At 36.4% G+C, this 18,076-nt stretch overlaps 1 protein-coding gene across 4 annotated transcripts in view; it reads left to right on the forward strand.

The window, feature by feature from the left end:
- The first annotated feature begins 417 nt into the window (after nucleotides 1-417).
- The window catches only part of LOC126372236 (uncharacterized), a 120,851-nt gene continuing 103,192 nt past the window's right edge, over nucleotides 418-18,076 (forward strand). For all 4 annotated transcript variants that reach the window (XR_007567134.1, XM_050017910.1, XM_050017911.1 and 1 more), the window contains exon 1: nucleotides 418-855. The gene's annotated coding sequence lies outside the window, so the exon portion shown is untranslated. The remainder of the gene's footprint in view (nucleotides 856-18,076) is intronic.

Raw genomic sequence — 18,076 nt, forward strand, 5'->3', positions numbered from 1 at the left:
AAACTCTTAAGTGAATTGCTTTGATGGAACCGCGCATGTTAAGTTAATGCTTCCAACATTGAGATTAATGGAACACTTCCAGGTTTACGTGGATCAAAGTATTTTGAACAAGGATTAATATTCCATCACGCTTTGACTGCGGTCGAGGAAGCAACGCACAAAGCCGACATGGAAAGGGTATTAAACAGTGGCTTCGATAAACGGCCCAATAAGTTATGTAAAGTGCGGTGCATCGCGCCGCTACAACCCCTACTTGACGGGGTTGTACGCATGCGCGTGCATCGTCAGCCGCGCACGGCATATGCGGAATATTAAAGGAGGAAAGAGAAAAAAATTAACTTGTGAAGCCATTTTCGTCTATCGGCCCCCTCCGCCACAGGGCTTCTCGGGCGCGGAGCCGACACAGTGGTACGCGCGGTGGCAGCGATTGCACGTCGCTCCACGCTCCGTTCGACTCTAGCGCGCTGTCTCGAACGAACCGGTTCAGCCGGTCTATGTGATTACACGTTATGCGACCAATAATTGTGTAGTGTTATCCGAACCACTAAAAGCTTTTCAGCACTATGGACCTTGTGCCTCTTTATCTCTCGAACAAAGTTTAAAGTTAAGTGCGATTCCACATACTTTCTGTGAAGTGTAAGTTTACTTGAGAAGTTTTCTGTCGCTGTCCCCAGTGTTTTGGAGTTGTTAGTGACAGAGGATTTTTGAAAGGAATTTCGTGATTTTACTGTGCCGCGTTTGATTTGGTTGTGTCAAGTTTTACTCGCATTGGATCTTGAATTTTATAAAGTTTTAACTTTTTGATTTTGAAAGGAGTTACCGACGTGACAACATTCTATGACGACGGACTTACAGGTATATTATTTTCTATCTCGTTTTATATTCGTTAAACCCGCCTAATTTAATAAAGCCTTGTGCTTTTTGAATGGAAGATTTTTTGCCAATTTTACTTTCCAGCAGCTCTTTTTTGTTGTGTTTGAGGAAAATTGCAATTTTTCCGCTGGCGTTCCCCTGATACCCCCTTTATTTTCATTCGCATCCCCTTTATCATTTGCGAGGGGGAATATTGAATAAATATTAGTTCTTCCTCATTTCGCAGGTTCTTTCTACTCTAGATCTTTAAAATTTTGAATTTATTTATTTATTTATCACCCTCGGATGATTCATGTAATTTTTTTAGTGAATTAATGAATGTTGATTTAGTAACGGTTTTCATTACTAAATTATTTATTTCACCTGTTCACTTACCGAAGTCAGCTGTTTCATGTTTAAGGTCAATTTTATCGTACTTAACTGTTCCACATACCAAATTCTATCTTTGGCTTTCTTGCATATTCATTTAGCTCTTATAAGAATGTTTCGCCCAACTTGCTCCTACTTCATTAACAATACTAGTTTCGATATTGAGTACCTATAAAAGCCCTATTCCACTAGGATACCATGATGGTGTCACCACGGTTGCACCATCAACAAAATGTATGCAGTTGTATTATAGAGGGTACCTCACCTGGTTGCGCAACCAATTTGGTGCCGTCAACCAAATCCCAAATAATTTCTGCTGGTAGTGCAACCATGACAATGTGGTAGATATATATTGACAGCGGAAGGCAAACTTACAGGACACCAGTAGAGGAGGCGATCTGTGTTGTATAATGTATGTAGGTACTTCCTGCAACTCTCCGCCGTGCACTTGGGTTTCTAATGTATTTTTGAGGATGCCGTAAATCAAACCTTTTATTTACGGTCTAATAACTCCAGCGTGGAGTGCACTCTAAAATAGACAACTAATAAAAAATCCATACTCTCCCAATAAATTATCGGAAGACGTTCTTTTTATTGGAGTAACGAATGGTAAGATGAGTAATGGCGCAACTTTTACCGATAAATCATGCTTTCCCTGACTGAGAGGAGCTTCCGACCCAAGGGTAGTATTTGGCAAGATCCCCTTACTTGTTAGTTCAGTCTGATACACTTTTGTATAGTCTGCGACCAATGGCGCAGATAAAACATGCACCACCCAACTGTTTTTATTATCTCTACTTTATCTTCCATTCGTACAATTTTTACGCTAGCTAAAGTTGCTTAATGAAACCGATACTAGTATTAATTAATTGTGTAATATAGTAAGTGGAAAACCAATACGACCGGATGTGTAGACAGTCAAAGGGTGAAGGAAAACGAAGCGCGTAATTGAAGACCGTCGGCTTGTGTTCATCAGCGCCTCGTCAAGAAATTGGAAGTGCTAAATAGACCAGCGGTCGATGGGCCGTGAAATGACGTATCGAGTTCACCCGATACCATTTGATGAACTATTGTCTAGGAATGTAACGGGGCGGAGGTGGATTTGCCGCACTCTTCGATTTTCTATAGACAATCCGAGAGGGATTTCGGAAATCTATCGCTAAGCCTACTATTCAATTAAACGCTCATTCAACTCGTGGCGTGTCTTCTGTCTACTTTCAAGCTTTCATTTATCCTTCTCATGATCGTTCGTTTTTGATGGTAACATAATAAAAAAATATTTATATTTTACCAAGTATGTAATATATTCTAGTAAGGTTTATAATGGAATTTGTCCAGTGGCAAAATGATTTTAATGAGGGTCAACAGATTTCGGTTATCAAATATCAACACCCGAGTCATAGATAGCAATAAAAAGGCGTTCCCACGTTGCCGGAAGCCGGCACTGGATCGCCACGCTTCGGTACTTTGCTCTTTCGCTATTGTCCCTTTTGTCCCTACTTAGCTTCGTCAGGCCCTCAAAAGAGCGGCTCTTTATTCCACGGATCTAGTTTGCCGCACTTAATTCGTATTGCATCATTCGTTCCACACCATTTTCTTTTTTGTTTTTCATCGATCGCTCCGATCACACCAAGGGGGCTTGGTGTCGTCGTGTCGTGCACAAGTGACGTGGATATTGTCGAATAATGATTTTGTCATATTCTTTTTTCTTTCGTTTATATTACACTGTTTCCTAAAATTTCGGTAGTGTTACGTCTCCTTCAGTTGTCGACAAAATATGGTAACAAGTCTCCATTTTTAAAAAAATAATTAAAAGTAGATTTTCACTTTTTCCGATCGACAAAGAGAAGACTATTCCAGCTACTTAAGGCTTTTTTTCCCATAAGAAACTGTTTTCGTTTAAAATTATTTTTATCGGCTATTTTATTACGCTTACACACCTCTGGCAGAGTGAATAATACGTTTATTGCTCGTAATAATATGTTAGGTGTGTACCTAATTATTAATTTCCTTGTTCATCTTGGTTAATGGCCTCATCAAGTTGCAAGAGAGTTCAAGAACATACAGACCAGAATCGCTAGTGAAATTTGCATTCCCGCTTCGCTTCAACAGCTTACATATTCTAGGACCACCCGCGTAGACATTACCTTCGATTGAATATCAACTTTATTACAACGAGACAGGACCTCGAACTCTATCTTTATGTTAACCAATCGTTTCGCTTGCAATAAGGCGCTCTACAATCTACTCGCGTCTACTGCGCCAATTTCAATATGCGAGAACATATTATTGGTTCTAGAGGAGCGGAGGTCTGCATTTGCTCAAAAAAAATCAGACCTTGCAGAAAAATAAAATAAAGCAAGAGTTTCAATTTGCGGTGAAACAGAATAAATAGAAATTGTGTAGCAAATTTTTTTAATCTTCGCCCGACATCTTAAATAATACAGCTGCAGCATTCGAATCTCATTAGCAAGGGAAACAAGAGAAAAAAGCTTGGAGTAATAAATTTTGGCAAGGCTCAAGTCGAAACGTTTACGGTTCCTTTTAATTTGGTTGCCATTGTCGAGGCGTCCTGCTGGGCGCCGCCCGCTGGATTTCTTGTGAGAATTCCAGCTGCTATGAACATTAGTTAATTCTTATTAGTCCATTAAGAAAGGACATTTAAATGTTACATTTTTGAACAAAGTATTTAAATTTTATTTTAATCTCTTTCAACGCAAGCATGTTACAAATAACCAGCTTACAAATTAGTATCCACCTTCAAACATACATTATTAAAATTATAAACACGTACTTACATGTCAACAAGAATGATTATTATACTGGCTGGCACCTGTTCATATGCCATATTTTTCAACTTAAACATCAAGAGGGTGCTAAAAAAACAATAAATCGGCAGATGCACAAAGAGCCGTCTCGAGATATATAAATCAAATTGGTTTTATGGTGGCATGATGGGATCAATAGCTACCTACCGGCATCCACACATTTCGGAGAAGTAGTGTTTATTTTAAAAGATTGGAGTAATTCGAAGGGTCCAGCCGGTGGCCGGGTAGGCAAACGTTAGATCGATGACGTTGCGTTTTTGGACCGTCCCGAGTGTGAGACCAACCCGTACTGTGATAAAATTAATAGTAGACCGACTATCGATTGCAGCGATAAACTTGTTTGAATGTTGGGAGAAACTATGTAACATCAATCACGATGTAATTGAAAACACACAGCTGGTGCTTCGAGCAAGAACAATAGCAAACAATCGTCAAGTTGAGGAACACAAACGTTTTATCACTGTCCTTAGACAGATGAAATATATTCTTTAATCCTTTGTCAAATCGTACGACGTTTAAAATTTTATGACTGAGTGAGACACGTGTTTCGCGAAGAATCGACACCAACTGCGACCCATCTGTGGAGAACAGAACGTGCCGTTTTGGGCCCACATTAAAATTCCCACACATAAAATTGAAGGAAAAAAAGGTCCTGTGCCCGCCGGGCCCTTTCCTACTCACAACAAACAAGCAGGTAAGCGAATCTTTACGATCCCTACAAAATGAAATATGCGCAATCCGTTGTGGGATTTTACATCTTATTACTGGAGAGCAGGGATAAAAATGAATAAGTTTATAGTAATAAAATTTCACGACTGCTCTTTCACAACACTTTGGGGACACAAAAACTTTGTTTTATTTCCTATTTTCGGACAAATTTGGGTGCTATTACACCGAGGAAAAGGTTGAATTTATCGTTAATATCGTCACCTATCGTAAGTTACCCAGAAGTTTGCCGTTTAGAAACCTTTGTTGCATTGCTTTATATTATTCACTTCCTGATTGTGATTGCATTTTAACATCTAATCAGAATATTTGAGACGTAACTTTGCATATTTCATAAAAGTTTGACTGAGACCACGACTTTATTTGAATGATAAGCTTAAATAAACCTCACCACTATTCCCACAAACAAACCAATGACAACAAAATGAACAAAACAGAATGATCGTGTGCGTTATAAACGTGACGAATCGTTTTCAATTTGAGGCGTATATCAATGTCAATAACAGATCGTTCGTGACTGGATTTCGGCTAATCATTGAAGGGTTCAAACCGGCTGTGACAGCGTCTGCTTACATTCCTCGCGTCGTTCAAACAAATGGCGGTGGAACAATCACAACAACTTCAAGCCCAAGTGTGAAAGTGTCATGTCGTGACAAATGTAAAGTGTTATGTATGAGCGCCAGAGTCAAAAGAATAGAAGAGCAGCGATTATAGGAAACAGTGTCCATAAATCAATATTTGTTGGAATGGTGTGAATTAGTCGGTTCTGTCCAATGTTTCTAAGTATAATGTACGTCATATAGGACAAGGATGAACTTATAAAATGTACTATACACATACATACATAAATAGCCTATATAAGTCCCACTGCTGGGCACTGGCCTCCCCTCAATCAACCGGAGGGGGTATCCACCACGCTGCTCCACTGCGGGATGGTGGAGGTACTTTTACGGCTAATAGCCGGGACCAACGGCTTAACGTGTTCTCCGAAGCACGGAATCTACTTTTTCAGACAATCAGGTGATTCAAGCCTGTAAAGTCCTTACCAAACAAAGGACAATCTCACAAAGTGATTTCGACAATGTCCCCATCGGGAATCGAACCCGGACCTTCAGATCGTGAGCCTAACGCTCTAACCACTAGACCACGGAGGCTGTTAATGTACTATACATTTTATATATTTATGATACCCGAAGTTACCAAACATATGCCCAATACCATAAAAATAGCTAAGATTCAACTTTAAAAAATCGGTATATTATTTATCCTACGTTCACAACAACAATTTGCGAAACACTTGCATTTTATCCTTATTCATTTCAGTCTGATTCTTTCCTTTTACGCGACGGTTAAATCAACTTTGCTCTTTCCATTCCACCCCTCAAACATGTTATTCAGTCACGTTGCCCAGACTGATGCCCAGACGAGTTTGCGTAAAGCGTTTGTTTGTCTTATAAATTATTTAGAATCCTTTCTGCTATGGAATTTCCATGTAGAATACATAATAGAGTGGATGACCACAGTTCCACCCGACGCTGTTCGGACAATCAAAACAATAATGTTATGATAGGAGACGGCCCGGCCGCTAGTGTTTATTTTAAACATTCGCTGGCAGCCGCGGTAAGATTATCCTCTATGTAATGCCATACCCGTCGGCTGTATGTTTTACCTCTATACTGTTGTTTAACGATCCCATCCTATCCACACTTTGTTTACACAAATTACTGTAAACAAATCGGTAAACATAATTCATTAATATTTCATAACGGACAGGCTGACGATTAAACTCCGATGAACTCGATCTAACCGTAGGGATTCCATTACATAAATTACTCCGGAGCAATTTATATCTGTTAATACGAAATGATAGTCGTGTAGACGCGTCATTAAATCATTTTTGTAAGTAAATGCCTGACGATAGCGGTAAGTAATCTTCTTGTTAACCAAATCGTAGTAACTGGTTTGAAATGATGATTCTCAAACTCAACGCGAAGATTATTTTGATAGTTTATAATTTAAAATGAGAAAGCATTTACATCGGAATTTCATATCCATTTTCAAAATTCGTCGTAAAGGCACCCATAAAGTCAATAAAAATATTTAGTGTCGCGATATTTACCAAATTATCGTCTTTCAAACTGATACTTTTATAAAATTACTGTGAAGTGTTTGATTACACGGGCGACTTTATTGATTCAATTTCAATCAACTCCCAGCACGAGTTACCGTCGTCGTGTTAATGGTATAACCACATAGTTTCCAGGTAATAATATGAAAAGTGACTCCAGGAAAGTATTTACTACTAACACTCATATCAAGTGCTTATATTGACCGAGGTGCTATTATTGAATGGGTGTGACTTCACGATGTGCGTACAAGGGGTTATAATTCGGAATAGAGCGCAGTTCACTTCCGAGCTTCAGCGTGCGACGGGATCGAACTTTATTGCCTATAAACTCTTTATTACCCATTGTCGACGATTATTACTTAACCCTCATGACTTATGAAGTAATAAATTCGTACTTTCATGCCCGGCAAGCCACAGTTTTGGCTGTATATTCGATGATGTAAATAAAGCGAATGCAACAATGAAGAAATGTGACGCCGATCAGAGTGCTATTAAAAATTTTAATATGAGCACTATTCCCATGAATGTGTTTAAAGGAATAAACGTGACTTGGGTCTTAAACAGCATGTGTCGGGCACAAAGAGAGCGTATTATCGCTGCTGACGTACCAAGAAAGGAATAGTAGACATTTAGGGTCGCCCTCAAAATAGCACCATTATCTACTGATTCAAGTGTCTAATATTGGCCATTTCAAAGTTTTAAACAAATATGGATATTTGATTCGTCCAAATAAGAACATAGAAAGCATAATGCCGCAGATCAACAGATAAGCTTAAACATCTATAAAAGGGTTTCCAGTAATAACTTATTTGTAATTGCGGAACTTGTGAAGTACTGGTCTGGGAAGTTTCTTGTTACATTTTCAGCTTTATTGTGAATGAAATAAGAGGGAGGTACAAGAAGGGTGCTTTGGTTTGATGACTATCAGTTCAGTGCCAGTCTCGACTCTGCCTTTTGCGTATTCGCCTTTCGCGTGCTACTGGTTTATGTTTCAGTATGAGTAATGTTTGGAAGATACAATATGTCAGTGACGTAGAGTCAAGAGCTACTCGCCTTACTCACGCATACAACAGAGCTACAATATAAACCTTTTTACAAAAAAAAATGTGTGCTCAATATCGTAAAGAAATGAGATACCACTTAATGTTAACGTCCAAACGTGAATTGAAAAGTAAATGATTGTAAAATGCCTTATACATTACACAATTTTACATTGTATTTTGTTCATTTTATTGCCGGATCTTCTTTAAATGAACATCATTGCGCTTTCTATTCGTATGCGGCTCATGAACCGAAACGAATAGGCCGCCATACATGTTAGCAAAACTTTATAGAAGGCTTGAGTATCTATGCTTTATTTGCACAAAGGATATGAACGACAAAAGTATACCTCATAGAAGGGCCATTGGCTTTATTGAAAGCCATGCTTGCTTTGTACTATTCCTGCCTTCTGAGGCATAAAGTTATTTTCACAACAAAGCATGCGGAGCCTCTGAGCTCCTTATATTGGACCTCTCTTGAGCCGGCCCATTGTAATCTTAATGCTGTATTATATTAATGCGATAAACATCTTCGAGACGAGATCTGAGCTCATTTTTTTGTGAGATTTCTCCGTTTAATATTGGCATGAACACTATCGGGTCTTAAACACGAAACGTTTCTCTTGTTACAAGTTCTTTATCTCCAGCGCTATCAGGGGAAGTGTCCAATTCTATTAACAAGGCCTTTTAAAATTTCATCGTATAAAATTTCTCTTTGACAAAAAACTTATTTAAAAATATAAAGAGCTCTATTTGTTGTGCTGGTGTGGAATGTGGTAACATGTTATTAGGTATAAATAATAGTGACCGCATTAAAACACTCATGCTGGATGACAAGGCATGAAAATCCAAATTTAGTGGGCTCCACAAAATGAGCGGCTACGGCGACCGACTTACAATGAAACTTTGTGCTGTGCCTTCTCTGAATAATTGCCGTATTTAACTCTAGAGATTTACTGTCGTTGGTTGCATCACAATGGAGTATTTAGTCCGTGAAAGAAACTAAAAAACCATTGTTATGTTTGAGCCCATAATTGTGTGGATTTATTCGAAAGATAATAATGGTGTTGGGTAAATTCTGGTGGAATATGACACTGCATTTGGTACAAGAACGCATTACGCATTGAACGCAACAAGAATTACGCATTGAAATATGGACAAATTCTTTTAACAACGATGTCACTAAAAACCAAATACTTACATGATAACAGACTATCAGCATGTTACAACCAAACATTTTGATACAGAGAGTAGGTCTTGCTTTATTACTGAATATAATATTGAAAAGAAAAAAACTAGATTATTATTTATTATAAAAAGACGCCACACACAGTAAAAATACAAGAACAAAAGACTTGAAACTTACACGAAATGACGATTAAAAAACCAATGATGTATGGGTGATGATGAATGAATATCGTATATAGAAGTTATTTTCACCTATGCAATATTCCACTATCTTTGAAATGATTCCAAGATATGCTCAAATTTATTCATTGTCTGTCTTTGTTGTAATATAACAATAGAATCTAAATAATAAATATTAGCTGGAAATTGCAGTATCAAATATGCAGTGGTACTGTATACAAAAGCGGCATAATCAGGGATTCTTGTGAAGTTAATTTTAGCTGCAGAGCAACTTTGCAAATGCAATAATTTTTAATTGAGAGCAAGTGAATGAGAGATGAGAGACTGGACAGAGTTGTAGTGCGGTCACACAATGTTGCTTTGCTAGAATAACTTTTGTTGTTTTGTTTTATTTTTAGTATACTTTTATTTTAAATAAAAGGATAGTCAGTTTAAGTACTTACAGTCACAGCTATCCTAACTTGAAAAGTTAAAAATTTTATAAAGCGACTTTGGTCTATATTTTTTTAAATAATATAAAAAAATAATAATAAAAGAACTAAAAATAACTGTGAATAACATATACTTATGTATAACAGCATCAAGCCTACCCAAAAGGATACAAAGGAAAGGATAGTACTTGTAGAGGTATATATTATATGGCAATTCCAACAATTAACTAAATTATTATGGTCGCTAGATTAATGAAGGACTTTCCACGAGCTACGTTGCCCAAAAATAATATAGATGGCGCTGTCAAGATTTAACGTGATAATTATCTATTTTCTAACTCCTCGGGTACATAATTATTCAAAAATATTATGCAATGGCAGTATCAAATAAGAAAAAAAAATTGCTTGATATTTGCATCAGATTATTTATAGAATTATGTTTGTGACTATATTGATTCTCTTTATTTTGATCAGAACAATAACGGGTGGAAGATGTATTGTGCATTAGTGTAACAAAAAGGGTCATCATTTATACTCAAAAACAAAGATAAAAGATGCATATGTCTGTTATGGGTGAATATCAAAATGTGTCAAGTTTGGTGGCAACTGTCATATATTTTTTTCGTGAAAAATTGGGGAAATTGGGAAAATTGGGAATTGAAAAATTCCTTTTTCATGTCGGAACCGAGGATCCTTTTGGATCTTTTTCATGTCGGAACCCAATTTTTCACGAAAAAATAATATGAAATTTCGCCACCAAACTTGAAATTTTGAGATTCACCCTTATCCATGAAATTAAAAGGTTATAACGAAAGCAATTTTTTACAGCGCCATCTATATATTTTCCGGGGAACGTAGCTTAGAAAGTCCCTCATTACGTAACCAAAAAGTATCATAAATTGTATATTTATATCAGTATTGAAAGAAACACCACATAAGAACAATTCTGTTTCTACCTAAACTCACAAATGAAGGCTACACGGAACTCTTTTTACAAAATTTAAACTAACGATTGAGATTTTATCCTCTAGCAACCCCACATGCAACCAGCGCCCTCTATTGCCGCTTTACGTCCTAATCGCCATTTGCTCCAAGAATTTATTTGCCGTTTCCACTCCAACCACAATGGAATATTTAGGGCGGAATGAAACTTTTACAAGCGAACACATATTTTATTTTGACTGTGACATCTGAATGTTTCCACTAAACCTTTCGCCTTTTCTGACTTTGTAACTGCGAGAGTGGTCACGTATTGTAGTCAGGTAGAGTTCATAAATTCAACCAGAATTATTACGATTTTTTTTTCTGAATTACAGAAATAGTTATAAAAAAGCCAGCTCATCAAAACGTTATCTTCTATTTCTGAATAATACCTACTAAAGTATACATAATATTATCCTGACTTTCACTTTTTTCCTGACATTTGTGGTAGCTTATCAATTGGCATTTAATATTTTGTAAATGTGGCCTTAAGTTACCCTAATAAAATAAAATCTCATTCACCTCTGTAAATAAAACAAAACCTTTCATGAATTGTATGTGTAGTATCTCTATTTTGTAAATCACATGTTGAACAGTTACAGTTTTTTTGCCCTTTCCCCCAATTCATTTTTCAGCGAAGCTGTTTTGCTGTTTTGTAATTTGCAATATTAAATAGTTCAAGTTATTCAATTATCGTGTTCTCAAATTATTCATAAGCAAATGTATTATAAACTTTACTTACATGTATATATTGCTTCTCATTTATCGCCCATCGCTTCACCAAACTTCACAGAACGATGAATCGCATGTTCAACTACATGCGATTATTAAATCAAAGTGCGAAGTTTCGCCACTTAAGCGCAAAACCGCAATGCACTGGGGTTTGCCTGTGAATAAATAACGAGCCTTAAGCATTCGTGTGAGCGGCCTGTCCACTAGTCAACGTACAGTCAACAGAACGCGATATGGTGAATGTGTTCTTGGTGAATGGTATCCGTACCATTTGTACCACTCGGTATCGCTATAACAAAGAATTGTATAAAATGTCCCAGAAATATTCCAAACGTTCTGTAATTTATCGCAGGAGTCAACTTTGTAGAAATGAAATATAATTTTCTTTGAACAGTAAATAAAGATAAAAATAACGTTCCCATTTACAGAGTAAATTGTCTTAGAATGTGCTGATTTATATGGCAAGTACATTTCTGCATGTTCATGTTATAGTTATAGAAGTAAATGTAAAATTTGTACCAGTAATGTATAATGTAGCGATAGCTTTATTTGTGTTGGTTGCTCGTTGGTTGGGAACTGAAATGAAGCAAGAAGCGAATGAACAAGTCAGCCTGACGGATTTATGGCCGGCGTGTTTACTGGTGACACAACGACGCACAAACCTAATGGTTTTATTATTAGGGACGCAATCGCTTTATCAGAAACGGGATTTTAAACGAGATCAAAGATTTATGTACTCAACGTGTCTTAGTTCGGTTCTTGTAAGAGTATGGTTTCAAAACCTTTCTATTCTTATTTGTTTAAGTTTCTCAACTGATTTCCAAGTTGGTTTTCACGATATTTCGAAAAACTCAATAAAGAGTTGTTGAAGGATCAATAATAATTGAACTCAAATGTGTAAAAAGCTATTACAGTATTGCATAGCAACGTTAGAGTCGTTAATACAACTTCAACATCTAGTCTCATTACAACATTAATAAGTGTTATAACATTTACTTATTAGTGGTAGTATACCCAGTAGTCTTAGCTCAGGATTAAAACTAGTACTATATAATAAGCCTATAAAGTGCAGGCTGTTCCAGGGTTATTTTCCGTGGCTAACACGAGGTACGGGCCCGTTTAATTGGCACGCTACGCCACGGCAAGATAACAGCGTACATGGAAGTTACCGTCCTTTCGCGACACCTTACTTTATTGTGTCAACGTGCTTTAGTATTTTTAGCTCGAACGAACTTCGCAGAGTTTCTTTATAAGAAGGATGTTTTAGAGATACTTTCCTTATGTGACGGTATTTGATTGGAAGTTCGTGACGTGATGTATGCTCAACTTTTGAAATAATGCATGATTTTTCTTTGTCACTTCTCTCTTCAATAAGCAACACTACGTTTGAAGACAAGAGAAAATCTGAATCAACTTTTTAGGAAAGTAAGATTTCTTACTCCGTCTGACTGAAATTTGAAGTTGAAACACTATAATAATAGCGACGGAGTTGCTTAATTGATATCATTACCTACTATGTAAGTAAGTACCATACTAGTTTTCTCTACAAATATTCACATTTTAATGTCACATACATATTAAAAAAACTTTAAAAGGCAATTAAGTATAAACAAAAGCAGACGGATCAAATTCAGGCTTTAAAGGCTCAAAATACTTTCTTTAAATAATATTAGTCGCTAGTCTAAACTTGTTTCGTGAAACCTGGAAACTTATACGAATATGACTTGAAAAGGCAGGTAACAATTTTAGCGTGATAATTTGGGAGAAATGGGAGGCCGACGGAGTCTGAATAATTGCAATTTGCATAAGTTTGAATGAAGGCTTCCACGGGAAAGATTCGAGGACGGCCTGAATTTGTACGGTTTAATGTACCTAGGGGATTTAGGGATAATTAAATGACGTATGTGGATATTACACATGCTAATATGCTACGTAATAAGAACATCAAGTGATTGATGTAGGTAAAACTCTTCAGTAAAATGACTATTATTTATTGTGATTTCATGTCAGTTCTAGCAGGCATTTAAGTTTTTCAGTAACCTACAACTGGTGTTTGAGACAGCGGGATAATTCTCTTGGATATTAACTCAGAATCATGAGCCGAATCATCCCCCTCAGTATTCGGTACGGTGTCACAAAAAACCGGGATAGTACAGTAGAAAGATTTAGTATTAATATACTACCACTTTATGAATGTATGTATTAATAAACGATTAATATTTTTATTCGATAGAGCGAACATATAAACAATGGGTAATGTAGAATGATCATATACAATGTAGTCATATTTAAACAAGACGCTGCAGAAATATTATGCAACATTTGCAACAATGTAAATGAGATAATAATATATGTTCACACTAATCTTGCATGTTCATTTCAAGTGTTCATAATTGACACGTTATATTTATGGTCCTAACAACAGCAATCAATTCTAGATAAAAATTAATTAATTTAGAGCAAGCTTTTTAGAACTTAAGAGTCTCTAAATAGCTCTGAGACCGAAGTTGGTGAACTCGGCAAGTTGCGGTTAGTGAAGCTTTGACACTGGATTTAGATTTGCAGTCAATAGTATTCCCTGAGCGACTTATTTTGAAAATAGCTGGATGTTTAAATAATATTCAGAGCTATTATTGCAGCTTTTTTCCATTAATGATAGTGCTAGTGAATGAGGAGATAGTGCTAATCAATACAAAATGGTCATGAACGAATAATTTCAGTTATTTTTAAAACTAATGTCTGCAAATGTATCGAATGTGATAGTACAATCTTTGTATATACACTCATTTTCCTGAAGAAATTATCATTACTTAGTAATTTATTTCAAACACATGCAAAAAGAAACATTATTACTATAAGAATTCCCCACCTAATGCATAAACAGAGATTACCAACTGACACTACGACAGGGCAACATTTCACCGAAGCTCAAGAATGGCAAGTACATAGATCTTGAATGTAGCAGAAATTGAATTTACGACACAAACTTTGTTCTTTTCAAAAAAGACGTTAGAGATAAACCGCACGGGCAGTGAGTGGCACGTCTCGCGTGCGAGGCGAAGATCCATTAATGTAGCCAGCCCTGTGCCGCCAACAAACAAATTACTGATGCAAACACGTCGCTACACGCGAGCCAGCTTTGAAAGCCTTTTGCTTACTTTGTCAATTTTGTTTCCTCCCTGCGTATCGCCCACCGTCGCCCGGGTAATTTGATAAATGCTATTGTTATTGGTTATGCTAACAGATATAATTGTTTTGCAATTTGCTCTGTAGCCGACGAGCAATTTTGTGTGGGACACTTCACGTAATTCAGTTATTTCACCTTGAAGAGCAGGAGACGTTCGACATTCATCAGCCGTCCGTTAGCTCAGTTTAATTTCAAATTCGTGACAATTTCCCAATGGACACATTTTTATTCCTTACTTCTATTGTATTTTATAAGAGAATTTTTCGCGATTCCCATCAAACAAATCATCGGAGAATTCGTTGCAAAGTCTCATAGCTCTTGCTACGGTAATATTTACTTTTGTGTATGAAGATACCCTACCAACCTATTCGTATCAAAAGGCACTTCTTTGCAGATTGTCACTTGTTACCTGGAAGGGGGCTCACGTGTTGAGGGAGTTACGTAAGGAGGGAGGGGGAGGGAAAGTAGCTAGGCTCTACTAATTTCGCAGTCTCGTGGGCTCAGGCTACGTCGTGCATTCGCCTGCCTGTTACCACAATCCCCCTTAAACGGATTACAGCTTTAACCATATAAAGAAGTTAATACCGAAGAAATTGATGTAATGCGAAGTTAAATTTTTAATAATATATGGAAGGGGAATTTGTGGAGGCAGATTTATAAGGATATCGTTATTTCGGTATTTATTGCCAGAGGGGTTGACGGTTTAATTTTAAAATGAATGGTTTGCAGTAACACAAATTCTTAGCTTGCCATTTTGCCGAGTGACAGATAAACAAAAAAATCACACACATATTTTTTGCAGTTACGTTTAGAAACGTTTTTGAAAACCTTTTTCAGCATTTTTGTACACGGTTAGTTACTAAACTAAAACGAGCCGTAGTACGAACTAAAGCTAAAACAAGTCAAACACAACTGGTATCTACCTGACATGTCGCCTGGCTAGCGCGCTGCCTGTCAATTAGGCGCGAGTGCCCATTGCAGCCAACGCCAATGCTACTGACGCGTTCGAAAGCCCGTGAAATTTTAAGGCATAGCCAATTCCGTCCTGTCACGTTTTTATATAAAAAAAATGTTGTAATGTAATAGTGTTAACGCTAAAACGTTACAATCGAATTAAAAACTCTTAGCAATTAGGTTTTTTGAGCCCGATGTCGACTATATTTCTTTGATAGCATCAGAGACATAATTTCTTGGAACCAGCTGTTAGAGCTAGAGTGAGGCGTGTTTGAACTCGAAGTTTACCAATCCTGCCTCTTCAAGAGGTAAGTGGCTGGAAAGTCACTTACACTTACACACTTCCATACTTCACTAGGAGGTGTACATTACGGTGTACCACTTGAGGTGCGCTTTCTCGCTCAGCTACCTCGTGACAGCTGCGTACTGTCATCATAAGAAGAATAGTTTTAACTTCAAGTAATATGAGACAAAATCGATACACATTCAAAAATGATAAAACGTTTGTACCTTGCTTATAATAAAGATTTTGAAAGTTGATGAACAACCTAAAATTAGCAAAAACTCCTATATAAAGATCTACCATTCTGCATTAATTGTAAATACACGTACAATTTATTGATCGAAAATAATTACTTCAACAGTTTAGTAAACGAGGTCAAATGTTAACACTACGCATCCTGAATTACATCAACCAATTATATTTTTTGTTTCAGGTACTTTGTTTAGAGAATGCATTTCAACAATACAAGTAAGGTAGGTGTGGTAGATAAGGTTCATACATATTGTATGAATTTCACAGAAGACAACTTAAATAATTATTTAAACTGACTGTACTAGACGGAGTGGCTCAGACATATGCTCACGAAAGTTTTAAAGTGTAACGCTTAACTAAGCAGTGAAGCAGACGCTCTCATTTTTAGTGGAATAAATTATTATTCACTATAATACAAGTTCGAGTCTCATTACTTTAAGTACCAGGCTTAAAGGGTTTTAAGGTCAGTCAAGGGTGGTAAATGCCTCTAGCCTATTGCCAAACACCTCAAAGTTTAGGAGATTTTGTAAATTGGGTTACTCTACAGTTTTAGTTGGTGATGTTGCTATTACGTACTTCAACCATGAACCAAGAGACTTTATCAGTGATAAAATAATTATGTCTTGCCCTAAGTCTTATACTAAATTGTTCGAGTACTATTTAATCAATCAAGACCGTTTGTTTGCATGGAAAAATATATAATATCGACAGTATGTACGTAGAATACATTTTTAGATATCTCTGCTGAATTAATAAATCATAATTTGACATCAGCTTTGCATAATTGGTCATAGCAAGTGAATCACCAGCAATTATGTTCATTATTTCATGTGTATGAACAATACCTGTACACTGTAGATATATGTATTTCGGTTACGTATTTACAAATAGCAATATTGTCTCTATTGTCAGGACCAAAGTGCACGATATAATCAAAGCAAATTGCACATGATCGTAATTACTTAATAGCGAAAGCGAATGCATTGTTAATGTTAGTCGCATGATGTATTTGATGTTTTACTTAATGATAAATTGCTTTTATAATAACAATGGATTGGTTTGAGACAATCTAAATAAACGATGCAAGGTAATTTACGATAAGTGCAATATTAGTTCTCGTAAAGGTATTGAATAATTGATGGCTTCGTAATCAAGTTGGTAAGTAGGTTATTTTGAACACCGACTTTATAAAACTAAGGTACAGTAAAGACATAATAAAACAGAAATAATATAAAGTATATTTATTAATGTAAATTACAATATTTTTTATAAAAATGATTTTATTGAGAATTACAAAATATTTCGGTAAGTTATCGTACTGTAAAAACATTTACTGATGTATTCTCCGGTTCGTAATTGTAGAATTTATATATCCACCATCCCGATAAAGTTGAGATACTTATCGTACGAGAAAAAAAAATCTTCAACTTTTCAACAAACTTCGACGTTTGTCTAAGAATAGCTTGGAGGTAAATAGTAGGTTGGGTATGCTTTTATAGCTATCGTAGAAAAAAATCTTTGTGATGCAACTTTTATACAGAAAAAAGATGCCTGCAAATATTATTGAACATACAACGAGTACTTGAAACCTAACGATGCAATGACTAACAAAAACACTTGGCATGCTGGTCGACCACGACCGACGTCCTCCAAAATGTATCGCCGTTGAATAAAGAAGTCCCCTGCAATCCACTCACGTACATTACATACCTACATATACTTACACTCAGACACACGTCTAGCAAACATTGAATACGGTACCTATATATACGAGTATATCAAGATATTATATCAATACAATAGATATACGCACATTATCAAACGCTTGTCAAAAGACGAATGTCGAGCTTTCACGTGATAAATAATATAATAAGATCATACCTAATCTGAAGGCTAAGCCGTGTAGTTTGTGGCACAGAAACTA

This window comes from Pectinophora gossypiella, chromosome 13 (genome assembly GCF_024362695.1).
Source record: "Pectinophora gossypiella chromosome 13, ilPecGoss1.1, whole genome shotgun sequence".
In the NCBI taxonomy this organism is placed as follows: domain Eukaryota; kingdom Metazoa; phylum Arthropoda; class Insecta; order Lepidoptera; family Gelechiidae; genus Pectinophora; species Pectinophora gossypiella.